This window comes from Canis lupus, chromosome X (genome assembly GCF_048164855.1).
Source record: "Canis lupus baileyi chromosome X, mCanLup2.hap1, whole genome shotgun sequence".
NCBI classification, from domain to species: domain Eukaryota; kingdom Metazoa; phylum Chordata; class Mammalia; order Carnivora; family Canidae; genus Canis; species Canis lupus.
The window spans coordinates 33,329,574-33,347,824 of record NC_132876.1 but is presented as its reverse complement, the minus strand read 5'-3'; the positions used below and the strand labels follow the sequence as shown (position 1 = coordinate 33,347,824).

Below are 18,251 nucleotides of genomic sequence, written 5' to 3'. Positions count from 1 at the left end.
TGAGTTTTTGTTGTTGGTTCCTGTGTCTCCTTTCCCTCTACCTTAGAGTGTCTCGTCTGCTGTGTTTAAATTTCGCTGTTTAAGTGTGGGCTCTTTTTGTTAAAACAACTTATCATTGGAAGGGAACTTCACAGCTTTTCCTTGTAATTTTTCTGTTGATCTTGTAGAATCTGCGATAAAGCCAACATTAAAGGGAGGCCAGGGGCTTGATCCCTACAGTGGAGAAAGTTGACATTAGTGGGAGTTCTGGAGGAGGATCAAAGGTAAAATATGTACCTTTGAGATAAAGATCTGATCCCTAATAGCTACAACTGTGCAAAGCCAAGTGACTTTAAAGAAATCTCTCTGTCGTGGCTGGACCCTTGAAAGTTTAATCCTGCTGTTTAGCAGATCTAAAACCAGACCTTTAATGTTGTTTTAATGGACTTGGCTTATTGTACGTCTCACTGATTTTAGAAAGAGGTCCTGTTAGGGTCAAATTGGAACCTCGACTGTCATCACGGCCAGCTTAGAGAGGAAGGCAAGCTGTGTGCAGGGCATTTATACCCGGGGCTCTCATCTTGGGTGATTGCTAACAAGTGATTCAATCTGCCCAGCACAGGAAATGCTTTCCTAAATTCAGGAAAGAAAAAAACCTTGATTGAGCAGGGGTAGCTGGCCCTCTACTGCATGGTGCGAAGGGAGCCAGTGATGTGGACAGATGGTCTCAAGAGAAGAAATGGGCCTCAGCAAACCTCCCCTGGGATTTGACCAGCATTCGACCTGCCACCCTCAGCAGCAAAAACGTTAACATTAGCATTCTTGCCAAGGCTTTTAGTTTTTTTTTTTTTGATTCAATTTTTTAAAGATTTATTTATTTCAGAGAGAGAGAGAGAGAGAAGCAGGGAGGGGCAGAGGAAGAGAGAATCTCCAGCAGACTCCTTATTGAGCTCCCCTCCATGGGGGGACTTGATCCCATAACCCTGAAATCAGGACCTCAGCAGAAATCATGAGTCGGGTGCCTAGCGAACTGAGCCACCCAGGTGCCCCAGGCTTTTTTTTTTTTAAACAACATTTTATTTACTCATGAGAGACACAGAGAGAGGCAGAGACATAGGCAAAGAGAGAGGGAGAAGCAGGGTCTCCACGGGGTGCCAGATATGGGACTCAATCCCAGGACCCTGGGATCATGGCCTGACCCAAAGGCAGCTGCACAACCACTGAGCCACCCAGGTGCCCCAGCTTTTAGGTTTATAAAAGAATTTTGTGTAGCACAGGTGCAGCTGCGCCTTCCTTACCATTGGCTCTGTGGCAAAGCAGGAGAAACTTAGCGGGAGCAGATTTTTCTGGGAGCTGCTGCCAACCTGGTTTACTTGGGACCGAGTGCATGGATATTTACCAGGCGAGGCACAGGAATATTTATTTACTACTCTGGTATGTGATCCACATTGAGATTTTGGGAACTTGGCGGCGGGGCAGGGACGCGGGAGGAGGACAGATTCTAGGAATCCAAACCAGTGAGTATCTATTGAGCCTCTACTATGTTCAGGACACAGTAGGGGATCCCTGGGTGGCTCAGCGGTTTAGCACCACCTTCAGCTCAGGGCGTGATCCTGGAGTCTCGGGATTGAGTCCCACATCGGGCTCCCTGCGTGGAGCACCCCCCCATGAATAAATAAAAATAAAAAAAAAGACACAGTGTTAGGTGCTTACAGTTATATGTGAATGTGGCTGCCATTTTCTTCATTTGTTTTTTTTTTAATTTTTATTTATTTATGATAGTCAGAGAGAGAGAGGCAGAGACACAGGCGGAGGGAGAAGCAGGCTCCATGCACGGGGAGCCTGATGTGGGATTCGATCCCGGGTCTCCGGGATCGCGCCCTGGGCCAAATGCAGGCGCCGAACCGCTGCGCCACCCAGGGATCCCTCTTCATTTGTTTTTATTGGTCGCAGCCCGAATTGGGTCTTTGTTTGTTGATAGGACACCTAGATGATGGACCCAGATCGATTGTAGATTATTCATAACACCTTGGTGAATGCTATTTCTAAGCAGTTCCGTCAATTAAGAAATCAGGAAAGAGCCTTAAGTGGAGTGGATTCTCCTAGCTGGCTCTCTCTTGGCTCCTGCTTTTCTGACACAAAGAGCCAGTAACCAAAGTTAGCAAAGCCATGGGCGGCTGGAGTGCAAGTGGACCATGTTGCAGCTGCCACCATAACTTCTGATTCTTTTCTGGTTTAGCCCCAAAGTGTTTATTAGGGACAGCTGAAGTAGGATTTACACTTGCTGCTGTAAACCCACGACACTTGCATTAGGTCTTCAGTATGGAGCCACACACAGAAATCCCTCAGAGCTACTGAGGGTTCCGTTCCAGATCACCACAGGACAGTGAACCTCACAAGCGAGTCAAATGCAATTTTTGGTTTCCTGGTGCAGAGGAAAGTTATGTTTACACCATACTGTAGTCTGTTAAGTGTGCAACAGCATTGCGTCTAAAAAACCTTGTAGATGCCTTAATTAAAAAATACTAAAGCACTTTTAAAAAAAAATCGTGAACCATCAACTGGGCTTTCAGTGAGATGTAGTCGCTGATTACAGATCATCATAGCAAATACAACGATAATAAAAAGGTTTGAAATATTGCAGGGAGTAACCAGAACGACACAGATCCAAAATGAGCCCACGTTTTGGGGAAAGATGGTGCCAGTAGACCTGCTCGATGCAGTTGGCAACAAACCTTCAATTTGTAAACCACACTGTCATCAGCAAAGCATGATAAAGTGAAGCAGAATAAAAGGAATTATGCCTGTATTTGGAAGATTTCACTAGGGAGCCATTCCCAGGGCAGGTCACGCTTTCCTCTGGTGTATTTCTTGCCAGAACTTGGAAAACCCCCCCTGACTGAACACATATACAGCAAATATACAGTATTTCCTGTTTAGATGGGTTTTTTTAATCTTTTTTTTAACTTTTATTTATTTATGATAGTCACACACACACACACACACACAGAGAGAGAGAGAGAGAGAGAGAGAGAGGCAGAGACACAGGCATAGGGAGAAGCAGGCTCCATGCACCGGGAGCCCGACGTGGGACTCGATCCCGGGTCTCCAGGATCGCGCCCTGGGCCAAAGGCAGGTGCTAAACCGCTGTGCCACCCAGGGATCCCTAGATGGGGTTTTGTTTTTGTTTTGTTTTCTTGGATTATTATTGCTTTTTTTTTTTTTTTTTTTTTTACAATTATACCCTTGTTGGCGTGTTGCTAACATCGTTCAGTTTTGCTCACCGTTTGAAAAAGTCTGAGGGCCTGGGCTGTATAAAGCATGTAGTCACGTATTCATACTTTCATTCAGTTATTACTACTTCCACGACTCCATTCACTAAATAATGAAGCAACGGGGGAAAGAGATTGTCTGGTTGTTGCATTTTCCTTTAAGTTTGGTATTTATATGAAGGTCAGTTTTAGCCGAGGGAAAGACATAATTACAGAATTAACCATTGGCAGAGATTTCCCAGGAGGGGCTTGGGGAGGAATATTATAACCCGAGAGTGTGTGTGATTAAGAGAGAAGTGTTTACATATACACACATTTAAAATGCCGAGTTTTAAAGGTGTTTTTGTTACAGTTCAGGCTTTAGCTATTGGTGCCTGGGTTGGGGGGTGGGTGGCGGTGGAAAGGCATTTGGTAAACCTGTCGCGTTCTGGCTGCCCTTCAGAGGAGGCATTGTGTCAGCCTGGGAAAGTCGCCTGGTAGGTGTTTAAATACTGTTTGCCTGCTGCTACCCAACTCACCCTCAATTCCTTGTATGCAGAAGGATCTGGAAAGAGTTGCTAGCTGTTACTGGGCTTTAGCCCCTTGAGACAGGATATTTCCCTGCCTGGCACCGGCTGGATGTCATCTAAGGACTCTGGTAGAGAGAAACTCTCCAAAAGCCTAGAATGGCTGAAGAGTGGCCACAGCTGTTAAGTCCCCCTGCCTCACCGCACATAACTATCTACCTTTGCTTGGAATGTGTGTTAGGTTCTCATTTAGGGAAGGCCTGAAAACAAACCCACAGTCCTGCTCCCTCTTCCCAGGGGAATTTGTGCAAAGTACCTAATATAGGACCAAACAACCTAACGCAGCGGAGCAAAGCTGGTTGCAATGGGCTTCTTGATCAAGCGTTTCCAGTTCTCAGACCTAGCTAGGCTCTGGATGAACTGAACTGCAGGACTGTTACCTGGAGGGTTGGTGCATCAACCAGACATAGACTCCCTGCTCCTGTGGGCTTCCCAGGTTAGGGGGCCACCAGGGCAAGCCAGTTCTATAGGATCTGTCCAAAAGCCCAGTGCAGAGTTTGCCTTGAACCCTCTTTGAAGAACCAAACAGCAGAATTTGTTTTCTAAGACAAATATGGGAAACAAATCTCTAGATTGACTCTTTTCCTATTCTAAACATCGTTAGGCCTTCCTTTAAAAAAAAAAAACATTTATTGCATTGTTACGTAGTAAATTTATGTTTGTTGTAGAAAAGTTAAAAAACCAGACAAGAATAATCATCTCATTATTCAGAGGGGCTGTTAAAATTCTAATGTATATATGTCAAAACTCTTTCATCTCTATGTGTGTATATATCTACGAAAACATAGGGGAAACTATGGCACAAACTTGAAAATAATTTTTTTGCTTATTACTATCTTATGAACATTTGTTTCTTCACTTTAGTCAATATAAATCTACATGTTTAATGACTGCCAAAAATTCCACTAGGAGTGTACCGTAGGTAATCATACTTTATTGTGTGATATTTTGATAGTTTCTAATTTTGTGGTGTTACAAACGTGAGTTGTACAGTACAGTGGCTGCTAGACACCTGTGGCCATTTACATTTACATAGAAATGAACTTAACAGGGCAGCCTGGGTGGCTCAGCAGTTTAGTGCTGCCTTCAGCCCAGGGTGTGGTCCTGGAGACCCTGGATTGAGTCCTACATCAGGCTCCCTGCATAGAATGGAGCCTGCTTCTCCCTCTGCCTGTGTCTGTGTCCCCCCCCCTCACCGTGTCTCTCATGAATAAATAAATAAAATCTTTAAAAAAACATCTTTGGAATGGCATTGGTACAAACCTTAATTGGTGAATGTCTTTGAGCAGGCATTTTTCAAACTTGCCCTTTAAGGAGAAATTTCCAGCAATGGGATTGCTTGCTCCAACATTAGACACATTCATTCATTCATTCATTCATTCATTTATAAGATTTATTTATTTATTTATTTAAAATATTTATTTATTTATTTATGATAGAGAGAGAGGCAGAGACACAGGCAGAGGAACAAGCAGGCTACATGCAGGGAGCCCGACGCGGGACTCGATCCCGTGACTCCAGGATCGCGCCCTGGGCCAAAGGCAGGCGCTAAACCGCTGAGCCACCCAGGGATCCCTTAGACACATTTTTAGCATTAAAAAGCCCTCTGGAGAACAAACTGGTGATTACCAGAGGAGAGGTGGATGGGGGGCTGGGTGAAATCAGTGAATAAAGGGATCAAGAGTACAGGTATTGTGAAGAGCAGTGAGTAATGTATAGAATTGTTGAATCACTGTATTGTACATCTGAAACTAATATAATGCTGTATGGTAATTATACTGGAATTTAAAAACAAATACATTAATTAAAAGGAAAAAAAAGTCCCCTGGAACATACTGTTGAATTGCTCTGCAGAAAGTTGTTGGCATTTACTATTTTATCAGAATATGCACATGTTCATTTCCCCTCTCCCATGCCAACACTGGTTATTAATATTTTTTAATCTTTGCAATCTGATAGGAGGTAAATGGTATAGCACTGTTCTAATTTGCATTTCTTTGGTTGCTCTTGAGTTTTTCATATGTTGATTAGCCACTTGTATTTCTTCTTTTGAGGATTTGAGTGAACCTTCTTACAGACTTATTTCCTTGTTTGTAATTCTTGCAATAACGGTCTTAACCCCAAGATTCTGTTTCGATAAGTCTGGGGTGGGGCCAGGCATCCGTATTTTTAAAAACTACCCAAGGTGATTCTGATGTGCACAGAAACACTGATCTAGACCACTGGCCCACTCAAGGCAGGAATGTCCCCTACATATACCCCTGATAAATGATGATTTTAGCTTCTCCTTACACACTACTTGCCCGTTAAGAGGAGTGTGTTAGAAAATGTTCTTGAGCTGAAATCTGCTCTGTAAATCCTGCCACTGCCAGGCCTAGCTCTGCTGTTTGGAGCCACACAGAATATGTTTGCTTCCTCTTTCACATGACAACCCTTCAAATATTTGGAGACATCCACCATGTCATTTTTTTTTTTTTTAGGGGGAGGAGGGGCAGAGGGACAGGAAGAGAGAGCAACTCAAGCAGGTTTCACGCCCAGCACAAGCCTGACACGGGCTCGATCCCAGGACCCCCTGAGATCATGATCTGAGCTGAAATCAAGAGTCAGCTGTTTAACTGACTGAGCCACCCAGGCGCCCCTATACCATGTCATTTTTCACAAAAGCCAGAGACTTCATTTCTTTCCTCTATTTCTCACATGACTTGATTTCAAAATTCTTCACCATCATGGTTATCCTGTTTGGGCCCTTTTCCAGAATTTCAGCATCCTACTTCAAATGTGGGAGGCAAGAGCCCAGTCTCAAGAATCAGACCTGGCCTCTGTCATCTGCTTGCCTTGTGAACCGAGGCAAATAACCAGATCTTATTTTCCTTATCTGTGAAATGGAGATAAATAGTACCTACCTGATGTGGTTCTTATGAAGATTAAAGAGGGTGGTGTATGGATTGTCTGATGTAGAAGTGATTTATAAAGTTTTTTTTTTTTTTTTTTAAGAGAGAGATCTGGTGAAACAAAGGTAATCTAGAGGGGTCTATCATGGAAGGGGGAGGGGGCAATGGTTCTTGCCCTTTCTAGATAAGTAGCCAAGAAGTCAGGGCCTGTGCATTCATCTCTATGCCCCCACTGCCTCACACAGTGGGGCCTCAGTGGAAAATACACTGGCAGCGGCGTGCACGATGGACAAGGTGTTGGGTGAGTGGAGGCCAGGTCACTAGTTGAAATCTAGTTACATATTTCTGGAGAGAGATAAGCATGGCTTACCTGGGGCGGTGAGAATGGAGATAAGGGGGAGGATGTCTGAAGTGTTTCAGTGATAGAATCAGCAGGATTTGGGGATTCTTGAAGGGGAAGGAAGAAGTGGGAGGAAGAGAGGAGAGGAGGTGGAGTCAAGATGGGGCCGAGGCTTCGGGTGAATGGGAGGAGGAAAAGCGTGCTTGGTGTTTGGTGAAAGGGGAAAGGAAAAGAAAATGAGCAACCTTATCCTGAGACGGTTGTCAGGACAAAACCAGGTTGTAGTTAAGCCGGGCATTCTAGGGAATGACTGAGCATGTCGTGTTATGTTCTGGCAGAAGGCTAGGGTTCCTTTTTTAAAAAAAAAAAAAAAAAGATTTTATTTTTATTTATTCATGAGAGACACACAGAGAAGCAGAGACACAGGCAGAGGGAGAAGCAGGCTCCATGCAGGGAGCTGGACATGAGACTCTACCCCGGGACCCCAGGATCAGGCCCTGGGCTGAAGGAGGCACTAAACTGCTGAGCCACGTGGGCTGCCCCAGCCTTTTTTTTTTTTTTAAATACTTATTTTTAAGTCAGCCTTCAGCCCAACATGGGGCTTGAACTCACAACTCTTGACATCAAGCGTCACATGCTCTACCGACTGAGCCAGCCGGGCACCCCAAGACCAGGGTTCTTGAGGGCAGAGACGTGTTCCACATGGGATCAGGGAGGGGAGGAAGAGCCGGGCTGAGATGAGATTGTAGGCAAGATTAGCTGATGAAAGAAGTTTGCACCTTTGGGGGTGATTAGGGAAGTGGGAGGCGGGGCACGGAGGAATGATCTGGAGGCCAGCCCCAGACTTCCAGTTAGAGATGGGAAGTTAGGTCACCCCCTGGGCAGCTCCCCCTCCCAGGGTTTGAAGGGCAGAGAAGAGGGGCTGCATAGGATGTTTCCTGCCCTGAAGGGACTCACAGGTCCTCACAGGTCCAGAAGGGAGATTAGATGTATGCAAATAACCCAAATGGAGAAGACAGAAGTTGGCAGGAGGCTAGCCATCCTGCCTCTGCCTTCGGTTAGTGACATCATCTCTGCCCTCCCCCGCCCCATGTTCTGTTTTTGTGATCCTTCACGTTTTTTTCAAGAGTTGGGTCCTTTACGGGTTCAACAATGTTAGATAGGCCTTTGCTAAGGAACAGTGTTCGTGTCTATGGTATTTCCCACAGTTATTTGACTACAGAGGCCTTTTTTTTTTTTTTTAATGAGATCGGGGAAAGTAAATGGTAACGTCTAACACTCAAATTCGTGTGTAGTATTCCTGTGTAAGTCACCTTGGCTTTTCTTTACATGACCTCCATGGGCTGAAAGAAGCGCTTGCTACCTTTCCAGATAGATCCTTCATGACTCCACCTCAAGAACACCCACTCCTCCCCACCCTTGCTTGTTTGTGGGAACCCAGTTCAAAGGAGTCATTAACCTACCTGGGTGCTACTTTCTTCTGAGATACAGAATCATTAGTAAGGCATATTGAAGAATTTTTTCGTGTTTTGTTCTGTTTTTGTTTTAAAACACAGAAAGGCAGGCCAGAAACCACAGGGTTGAGAAGGAGCTAGAACTCTTTCTCCTTTTCTGTGAATCCAGCCGTCATTTTATGATCCACATCTCTGGGATTAAGATCTCTTGGTTTCTTTCAGCGTTTGCAGGGCGCAGAGGGGTTTATGGGTAACGTTGGCCTGCCGCTTCTATCAACCCAGAGCCAGATGCCCTTTTGATTCTCACAGGGCTCCACCCTGGAGGTTCAGGGCAAGGCCTGGGGCAAAGGGGCAATCTCCTTGAGCTCCCTAGCCTGGAAGCTGGGGCTTGTTAGAGCAGCATGATTACAGAGTGCATTGGATCTGGAAGGACGCTGCCTGAGGTTCAGAGTTCAGCTCCGCTACTTGCTGGGTGACCTTGGTTCAGTTATTTGACCTTCTTGTGTCTTGATAGCCTCTCTCATGAGCTTGTGGAAAGGCCTAAGGGAGTCGTGGCTTTTGAAGCACTTAAAGCTAGGCTTGGCACAGGGCTCTGCTGAGTGCCATCAGCTCTCAATAGGCCCGGGCTGCGTGGTGGGCAAGGGGTCTTGTGTGTATGCATCACAAGTCACCAGGCCAGAGTAATCCAGCAGAAGGGAAGCTCGCACCCTGGCTTTCTTAGTTCCTTGCTCTGAATCATGCCCCTACAGGTGAGAACTACGTGGTTCAGCCAAGACTCCTGCCCTTCCTGGAAGAATAAACTGGCAGATGTGAGATGGGGCTTTGGGGCTTTGGCAGTTCTTGCCTTCAGACTAGTCTGATGAGTGAGGAGGAAGGCTGGTCTTCTAATAGAAGACCTCAGAGAGGGTCTTGCCCTCGGAGAGAGTCCTCTGGTCTGTGGAACTTGCGTGCGAGGCCTTGGGCCAAAGCACTGACCTTGATGACTGTCCCAAGTGGTTGATGCAAAAGGAGGGGTAGAGGAGGACTGAGTTCTGTATGGAAAAACAGGACTTCAGTGCTTGTTCCTTCCCCTCCCAAAACTTTACTGAGTCCCTTTTGCTCATTAATCTTCACTTTTTTATTTATTTTTTAAATATTTTATTTATTCATTTGAGACACACACAGAGGCAGAGACATAGGCAGAGGGAGAAGCAGGCTCACTTTTTTTTTTTTAAAGTCAGTATTGAAATTCAAATTCCAGTGCTTTTTTAAAGATCTCTTTTGGAAACCTGTATCTTCGTGGAAAACTGTTAGAGCCTAAATGTCTCCTAAGAAATTAATGGACTTTGTATTCAGCAATCTTTCTGGTTTTGTGGTAGCAGGATAGGTTCTGTTAGGAGTAGTGTGGACAGGTTTCCAGGATCGTTGATAAGATGGAAAATCTGGCAGCTGTTCCAGCGACACATGGTTTAGCTGTTGTCTGCGCACAGCCCTGAACAATCAGGCCTAAATTTGCTATCAACGATTTCCTGCAGTTGTTCTGCACCTTATTTTTGTTGCCCGTTGAGTTTCTCATTCCCAGGAAGTTGTAGTTTTGTGTTTCTCGACAGCTTATGTTGGATCATGTACATTTCCGGTTGCTGAGAAATGTTTGAGGATATTCTGACTTCCCATCCTGATGCTTTCCCTAATGACTGAACTGTTTTAACCAGGTGAGGTTTAACTGAGAAAGTCACGTGTTCTTGCAGGCCTCGGAGACAGGACATCTTCATTTGGAGTGTTTCAGTGAAGTGTGTCAGGAGGCTGGGGAATGTATTTGTATTAAATGTTTTGTTTTGGTTTTAAGATTTTATTTATTCATGAGACACAGAGAGAGAGAGGCAGAGACATAGGCAGAGGGAGAAGCAGGCTCCCTGCGGGGAGCCTGATGCAGGACTCGATTCCAGGACCCCGGGATCACGACCTGAACTGAAGGCAGATGCTAAACCGCTGAGCCACCCAGACGTCCCTAACCAGGTGAGATTTAACTAAGAAAGTCACGTGTTCTTCCAGGCCTCAGACAGGACATCTTCATTTGAAGTGTTTCGGTGAAGTGTGTCAGGAGGCTGGGGAATGCATTTGTATAAAATATTTGTTTTAGATGCTGAGGCCTTGTATTTTTATAGCCCCTGTCGTATGAAGGGTTAAAAACGTTGTCATACTCATGACCATGCATGTTTTGCCAGGTCACTATCGGACACTATCGCTCCCCCCTCTGTTGTAGAAGTGGGAAGAGAGAGACACAGGCTGTAGGCTGCCCATATTCACTAAATGACGGAACGGGTGATGAACTCCAGACGTATGGTCTCCTGTGGTACAGTCAGGTAAAGCAGCACTAGCTTCTGGCCTAGATTCCCCCAATAAATCAGGTGGAGGAAGCTCTTTTTGTGTGGTGTCGGTGAGGATCTCCTCCTCTTGGGAGACCGTGTCTATTTCTGAGCGAGCTTAGGTCTCTGTAGCAGCAAGGTGGGAGGTGAGGACCAGAGAGAGAGAGAGAGGTGAGGTTGTTACTGAGAAATCTGGGCAAGATCCGTATAGATTTTCCCTTGTCAAAGTAAGCCCAAGGATTTTGAGAACTGTTTGCAATTGGTCGTTCTTCCTTTCTTTGCTATTTGAATAGCTATATGGAAAAAAAAAAATCTCTAGAACATTGGCTCTGCAGAGGTACCTGGGATCATATTCATGGAACTATTAACTGTTTTTATGATTTTTTTTTTGGTGTGGATTAGTGCTGCCCCAAAATACCATCAGCATGTCTCTCCAGGCCTTTGATATTAGTAGCTGAGTTTCCCCACTTGAAACACTGCCCGTTTTGCACCTTGCAGGATTCGGTGTCGAAGCTCACGGTGTGCGTAGAAGAATCCTGTGGGCATAACTGGTTTATTTTCCTAGGTTAACAAGTTCCTCATGTTTCACCGCAGTAAATCGTTTCCTAGAGACCCGAAAGAGGGAATACCACCTGTGAGGTGCCTAACTTACCACCAAGAAATAACTTCGGTCCAGGGGGCCACTGAATCAACTGGTGCAAAAATTGAACCACATCAGTATTTTAAAAGCTCCTGGGATCCCTGGGTGGAGCAGCTGTTTGGCGCCTGCCTTTGGCCCAGGGCGCGATCCTGGAGACCTGGGATCGAATCCCATATCAGGCTCCTGGTGCATGGAGCCTGCTTCTCCCTCTGCCTGTGTCTCTGCCTCTCTCTCTCTCTCTGTGACTATCATAAATAAAAAAAAAAAAAAAAAAAAAAAAAAAGCTCCTTGGGGCCAGTTGCTCTCCCTCCGTCCAGCAGAGGGTTTCCATCATGCTTTGTGGCTTATAGAGCCAAGAAGGTTCTCCTGGCTAACCTGAGCCTAGGGAAGAAGTGCTTCTCCACCACTGGGGGGGCCGCCATGACTGCCTGTGGAAGAATTCTGCTTCTGTCCGCCCATTGCAAGTGAGCTTTGGGGCAGAAGGCTCACCAGGAGATCTAGAACAGAATTCTGTAAGAATTCTCCTCACTTTGGTCCTGCATTGGAAGCCTGGCTCTCTCACTGCCTCCCTCCTTCCCTCCTGTCTCTAGAGCTACTCAGATGTCCACTTCTGGCTCAGCACTGTCCCAGGCTCAGAGACCAGCCTGGGCCTAAGCAGGGGACATTAGAGAACTTGAATCCAGAGCTCAAGTCCTGGCTATAGGGCCTCAAAGTCCTATAGGCTGCTGGCTCAGCCCTATATTTGAAATTCATTTCCAGTCACTAGGTTTTATCTTCTTCCTTGTCCCCTTGTGTCACTGTCCCAGTCACGGTGTCCTTGTCTTACCCCATCTCCTGTATCTAACCCCTCTGCCTTGGCTTTCCAGCCAGTTTCCTGAGTCCTCTAGAAGTGAGTTCCAGACTTCTTTTTTTCCTGATTTATTATTATTATTATTATTAATATTTTAATCATCATTTGTTTTCTTTATTTTTATTTTTTAATTTTTATTTTTTATTGGAGTTCAATTTGCCAACATATAGCATAACACCCAGTGCTCATCCTGCCAAGTGCCCCCCTCAGTGCCCACCACCCAGTCGCCCCAACCCCCCACTCACCTCCCCTACCACTACCCCTTGTTCATTTCCCAGAGTTAGGCGTCTCTCATGTTTTGTCACCCTCACTTCTTTTTTTTTTAAGATTTTATTTTATTTATTTATTCATGAGAGACACACAGAGAGAGGCAGAGACACAGGCAGAGGGAGAAGCAGGCTCCATATGCAGGGAGCCCGATGTGGGACTTGATCCCCGTACTGGGATCATGCCCTGAGCCGAAGGCAGACGCTCAACCACTGAGCCACCCAGGTGTCCCAAGTTCTGGTCGTCTTGCTCATTCTGACTAGGGCTGCCCTCACCCTCATTGGGACCGTAAAACAGTTTGAGCCCAGCATGGTGGGATCAGTGGACTGAAGGGGTGAGCATCTGCTTAGAGAATGCAGGGAAGGCAGAGTGGCCAGGAGGAGGAGCAGGTCCAACCAGTGGCCCTGTTGAGGGTTGAACTAAACACATGGCCTTATTCATTTCCTATGGCTGCTGTGAAAAACTGCCCCAGATTCAGTGTCTCAAAACATACATTTATTCTCTTAGCTCTGGAGGTCAGAAGTCCAAAATGGGTTTCAGTAGCCTGATGCCCAGGTGTCTGTCAGCAGGGCCTCCCTTCCGCCAGAGGCTCCGGGGGAGAATCTGTTATCTTTCCTTTTCCAGCTTCCAGAGGCTGCCTGCATTCTTTGGCTCATGGCCCCTTCCTCTGTCTTCCTGCCAGCAATGGCTGATCAAGTCTTTTGTACATCATGGCACTCTGACGCTGCTCCTGTCATTGCATTCCCGTCTCTGATCCTGACTCTCTCCTTCATTTAGAAGCACCCTTATGATTACACTGGTCCTGCCTGGAGAGGGCAGGAGAATTTCCCATCTCAAAATCCTTAATCACACCTGCAAAGTCCCCCTTGCAATGTAAAAGTAGCACAGGCACAGGTTCCAGGGATTAAGATGTCGGACCTCTTTGGGAAAGCATTCTTCCTACCACACTGGTATTGCTGGAGGTTGAGGCTTGGTGGAATCCCGGGGTTGGGTTCTCTGCGTGGACACCTGACTTGGTGGAGGAGGAGCAGGGATCTGATGGACGGCTAAACTGTTAGCCAGGTGCACAAGTCTTCATAGAATTCAAGTGAAGAAGCACAATCCCTTTTGAGACTTTTGGCTGAAAGGAAAGCCATACCGGTCTGCAGTCTGCAATTTCAATTTGGATGTTTTCGTAAATTCTTCATGATTAAAAAAATTTTTCCCACACAAAACTCCCTCAGTCTGGAGTTCTTGTAAGTGGGCACTGCTCTCAGACTTGAGGTGTTTCAGGATACAAGCTGGCCAGACACTTAGCAGGCACTTAGCCAGCTTAGGCCTATGGAAATTTCCACCACCAGCTAAAGAAAAGAGTGGTGAGGGGTGTAGGGGTGTGTGTGTGTATCTGTGTCTGTGTGTTTTTATAGATTTTATTTATTTATGAGAGACACAGAGAGGGGCAGAGACACAGGCAGAGGGAGAAAAGCAGGCTCCCTGCAAGGAGCCTGATGTGGGACTCGATCCCAGGACCCCGGGATCATGACCTGAGCCAAAGGCAGACACTCAACCATGGAGTCACCCAGGTAGCCTTGTGTGTGTGTTTCAAAGCGAAAGAGATGGTTTCACATTACAGAGAATAAACTCTTCGGCTGACCAAGACACCTCTCATGTGCGACGTGAGAGACTCTTCACTCATCCTGAAGGTCAAGTTAGACCGGGCCTGGCCTGCCTGCGTTTCCAAGGTAACTGCAGAACCCTTTCCCAGAAATGGGAAATGGTTTCTAAAGCACATGATCAGAGAAACAGCGAGAAGGACTGGAAAAATGTCTCTGAACTCTTTCTGGTTTCATGATGATCTCAATTGAGAGGTAAATTGAAACTTCCTCTCTTCACCCAATCCAGTCACTGCCATCTTAGAATCACATCATGAAGACTCACTCACTGGCTGATCACAGGGGCAGCGGCCCTCCTCACCCTGGCGAGGGTTATAGCCCCGATGAGCTGGAGGCAGAGAGCGTTACTGCTCTGAAGGAGCGCTCCATCATAGATGCGGATTGCATTTTCTATTTTTACATCGACTCAAATTGGCCACGGCTATATTTCTCTGAGGCCCAGCCAATCTTTTTTCAGGCCCTTTGGCTCACTGACCTGGCTGTAGTGCATTGAAAATTGTGTAAAAGGCTGGGAGACCCTCCCTGCCACCACTGCCAGATTTGGTTTTAAAAATCTATAGGGACAAAGGCTTGCATTAACCATCTACACCTTTGTCCAGTTACATTTTTTCTTTCTTCCTCCCTTGGTAGGAAAACAGTTCCAGTTCTCCTTATCAGCCATCTCACTGAAAACATTTAGATGTTCTCAGTGGAATTAGCTTAAAAATTTTTTCTAGAGGAGCCTGGGTGGCTCAGTGGTGGAGCATCTGCCTTCATCTCAGAGTGTGATCCCAGGGTCCTGGGATCAAGTCCTGCATCAGGCTCCCTGCATGGAGCCTGCTTCTCCCTCTGCCTGTGTCTCTGCCCCACTCTCTGTGTCTCTCATAAATAAATAAAATAAATAAATAAAATCTTAAATTTTTTTTTCTAATGTATTCACGTACTACCAATCTATACTAATCTATAAAAGATGGAAGAGTTGTTAACTGGAGTCCTGTTTAAATATTCTGTAGAAAATTGGTGTTTTCTCTGAATTATAGGCTCTTTCCCTTCAGCCTGGCTTATTGTATTTGATTTTATTTCATATTATTTTCCTGATTCACTGCTGTTTCAGGGGTTTTCGTTTTTTACTGGCCCTCATCTGAACTTCATGGCTTATGGGTGGGGTGCCTTTGATCAATGAGCTGCGTGACAGAGTCGATGCCTTAAAACTCCGGAACGTGTGGGCCTGTGGTATATACCAGAAGGAAGTAGAAACCAAGCATGTTGTTGGAGAGTGAGCTAGAGAGAGAGAGAGAGAGAGAGAGAGAGAGAGATATGTGCTGAGCTGTGGAAGGTAACTGCCTTAGCTGAGAGAAAAGATAGATACTTTTAGTTTGTGCTAAAATATCAAGGAAAATGCTTTTGGAATGGATACTTGAACTGAAGCAGAGAATCTGATTCCACTGATTTCTTGTTAGAAGCTTAGATCTACTTAGGGCAAGGTTGGGTTGTGGAGGGATGGGGGAGGGCAAGACAATGACTTAATCTGAGAAAACTAAAGGATGCAAAAGGTTCAGACCATGGGGAGGATTTTTCCCCATCATTGTAATAGACCAGGGGACCAGAGATTAAAATATTAACAGTAGTTTATGAGCGTAGCAGTATATTTTTTTATTCAGACTGGAAAAACTCAAACCCTTTTGAAACTGTACTAGGTCAATGGAATGGTTTTCTATTGGGACTGAAGGGGTGAGTAGACATTTATTCAGGGGATGGAGGCAGTGTACACTGTTAACTCGCATAATTCAGGACCCCAGATTCGTTAGTGAAGGAATGTAGAGGATACTGAGTCAGGGGGAAGTCTAGAGACTTGTGACCACCAGAAACCTGCAGAGGCCAGATTTCTTTCAGGAGACCAGGTTGGAGGAACTCGAGCTGCCAGGCCAGCCTGCCCTCACTTGTTCTACCCTCAGGTGGCAGAGGAACAACAGCTCATCCCCGAGTCAGACCCATGTTTCTCAAGGCAGCCAACCCTCCTTGGCAGGAATGGCAGCAATGGTGGTTGTTCCTTGGAGCCCCTGAGATTTTCTTTGAGACTGGCCCTCTGGGCCTGCCTTCCTCTAACTGGACTCCGTCCTCTCCCTACCATGGTGCTCTCTTCCCCTTTCCTCAGTGCTCTCTTCCCCTTTCCACCTTCTGGTACCCTCTCACTCTTCTTTCCCTCCCGATGATTTTCACCAAGCTGTGCCATGGGTGTTCATCTCTCTGTACAGCTGCCTTCTTGGAAAATCTGTATATCTGGCCCCCTGGCCCAGCCCCAACCCCAGCACCAGAGCTCTCCCATAGCCAAGGCCTCTGCTGCTCCCATCCACCATGCTCTGGGGAGCTTCCTTCCATGGCTCCCATTCTCCATTTCTCATATTTTTCTCACCTCCTTACCCCTCTCCTCAGTGTTTGGCCACAAAGTGTCCTCCAGGGGACAGAGCCCTTTTTATTTTTTTTAACCTTTTCTTTAGCCAAGGATGGAAAATTCCAGAGGCCTGAGCTAGTGATGGCTTGGTGCCTTTTCTGGAAATCCAGTGGCCTGGATGCCAAGGAAACGTCGTGGAGCTACACATCTGGCAAGGTTGTCCCCTAAAACGTCCTAGCTTTGGCTCTGGTTCCAACCCAAAGAAGTAGACGTTCTAGCTGCAGAATTGTGGAAGAAGAATGAAGAGTTTAGGAAATGATATAATTTAAAAAAAAGAAATGATATAATTACAGATACAGAGCCCAGTTTACGTCACTTTGAGTTTTTTTTTTTTTTTCCTGCTGGATTTAGTTGGGAAAGAGTGGCCTTTGGCTTAGTAGACCTTCCAAAAGTGAAGCATGACAAAGTTCCCGTGGCATAATTTCATGGAGGATTTTGCTCTTTTGGGGTAATCCTTTGGTACATTTCAAAGTGGGTTTCCCAGGTGGAGTGGGGTGGGCAGGCGCATCTTCCCAGTGGACACCAGATGGAATTGAGGACGTCCATCCTATCGTCATGTTTCTTGCTCCCTCCCTGGAGAAATCTTTTAAGCAGGATTTTGTCCACATGTCCCTAGTAGTATGACAAGTCAGAGTGGATCATCCTGACAGTAAGCAACAAAGTCATTGTCTTGAAATAGCTAGAAAGTGACCACCATTCAATGCTGCCTCTCAGGAGAATGAGGGAGAGTAACAGAAACCTCAAACCCAGAAAAATACCAACTCTATCTGCATTGGCTCCATGTTCCTCTAAGTGAAGCAAGCACCCAGATTTCCCAGTGGAGGCTTCTCTCCTCCCCTTCCTGTCTAGCAGTAAGGCCCAGCCCACCTTTGAACTCTGTTCTCTTGCTGCATCCCTTCCCACCATCTGGACATGGGCCATGCTGGGCCACTGCTGCTCCCCAGACACTTGTACCCCTTCTCACCTCCAGTGCCTTTGCATGTGCTGATTCCTCTTCCTGGAATGCCCTTCTGACCCCTTCTCTGCTCAAGAGAATTCTGTCCAGCCTGCAGAGGGTAGGTCAGATCACCATCTCCCCCCATGATCCTCACCTCCCCCACTTGCAGCAAATCCCTCCTTCTGCAGGCTTATCGCCAGAAGTCTGAAATCCATCTCCCTGGGCCTCACTGCCTCCGGAGAATTTGGGGAAGGCTCCGTTCCTTGCCTCTCTCAGCTCTGGGAGCTGTCAGCACTCCGTGGCTCGTGGCTCGTGGCTCTATCACTCCTGTCTCTGCCTCTGTGACCACCTTGCCTTCTCTTCACTTGTATCAGATCTCCCTCTGCCTGTTTCCTAGAAGGTCATTTGTGATGGCATTCAGGGCCCAACCCAGGAATCCAGAATGATCTCCTCACCTCATTCATGATCTTTGACTTATGTAAGGACCCTTGTGCCAGAAGGTAACATTGCAGATTCCAAGGGTTAGGTTGGGGGCAGATCTTGGGCTGGGGGGGCATTCTTTTCATCTTCCCATGCTAATTCTTGAGTTTTAGAGAGGATTGATTTCATTCTGCCCCAGAACTACCT

General features: G+C 46.2%; 1 protein-coding gene across 6 annotated transcripts in view; it reads left to right on the top strand.

The window, feature by feature from the left end:
- DOCK11 (dedicator of cytokinesis 11) overlaps positions 1-18,251 on the top strand; it is a 191,351-nt gene that overhangs the window by 1,342 nt on the left and 171,758 nt on the right. The window contains exon 1 of one of the 6 annotated variants that reach the window (XM_072817122.1): positions 18,106-18,124. The exons of the other annotated variants lie outside the window; for them this stretch is intronic. The gene's annotated coding sequence lies outside the window, so the exon portion shown is untranslated. Of the gene's footprint in view, positions 1-18,105; positions 18,125-18,251 lie in introns of those variants that run through there. 6 annotated transcript variants of the gene reach the window in all.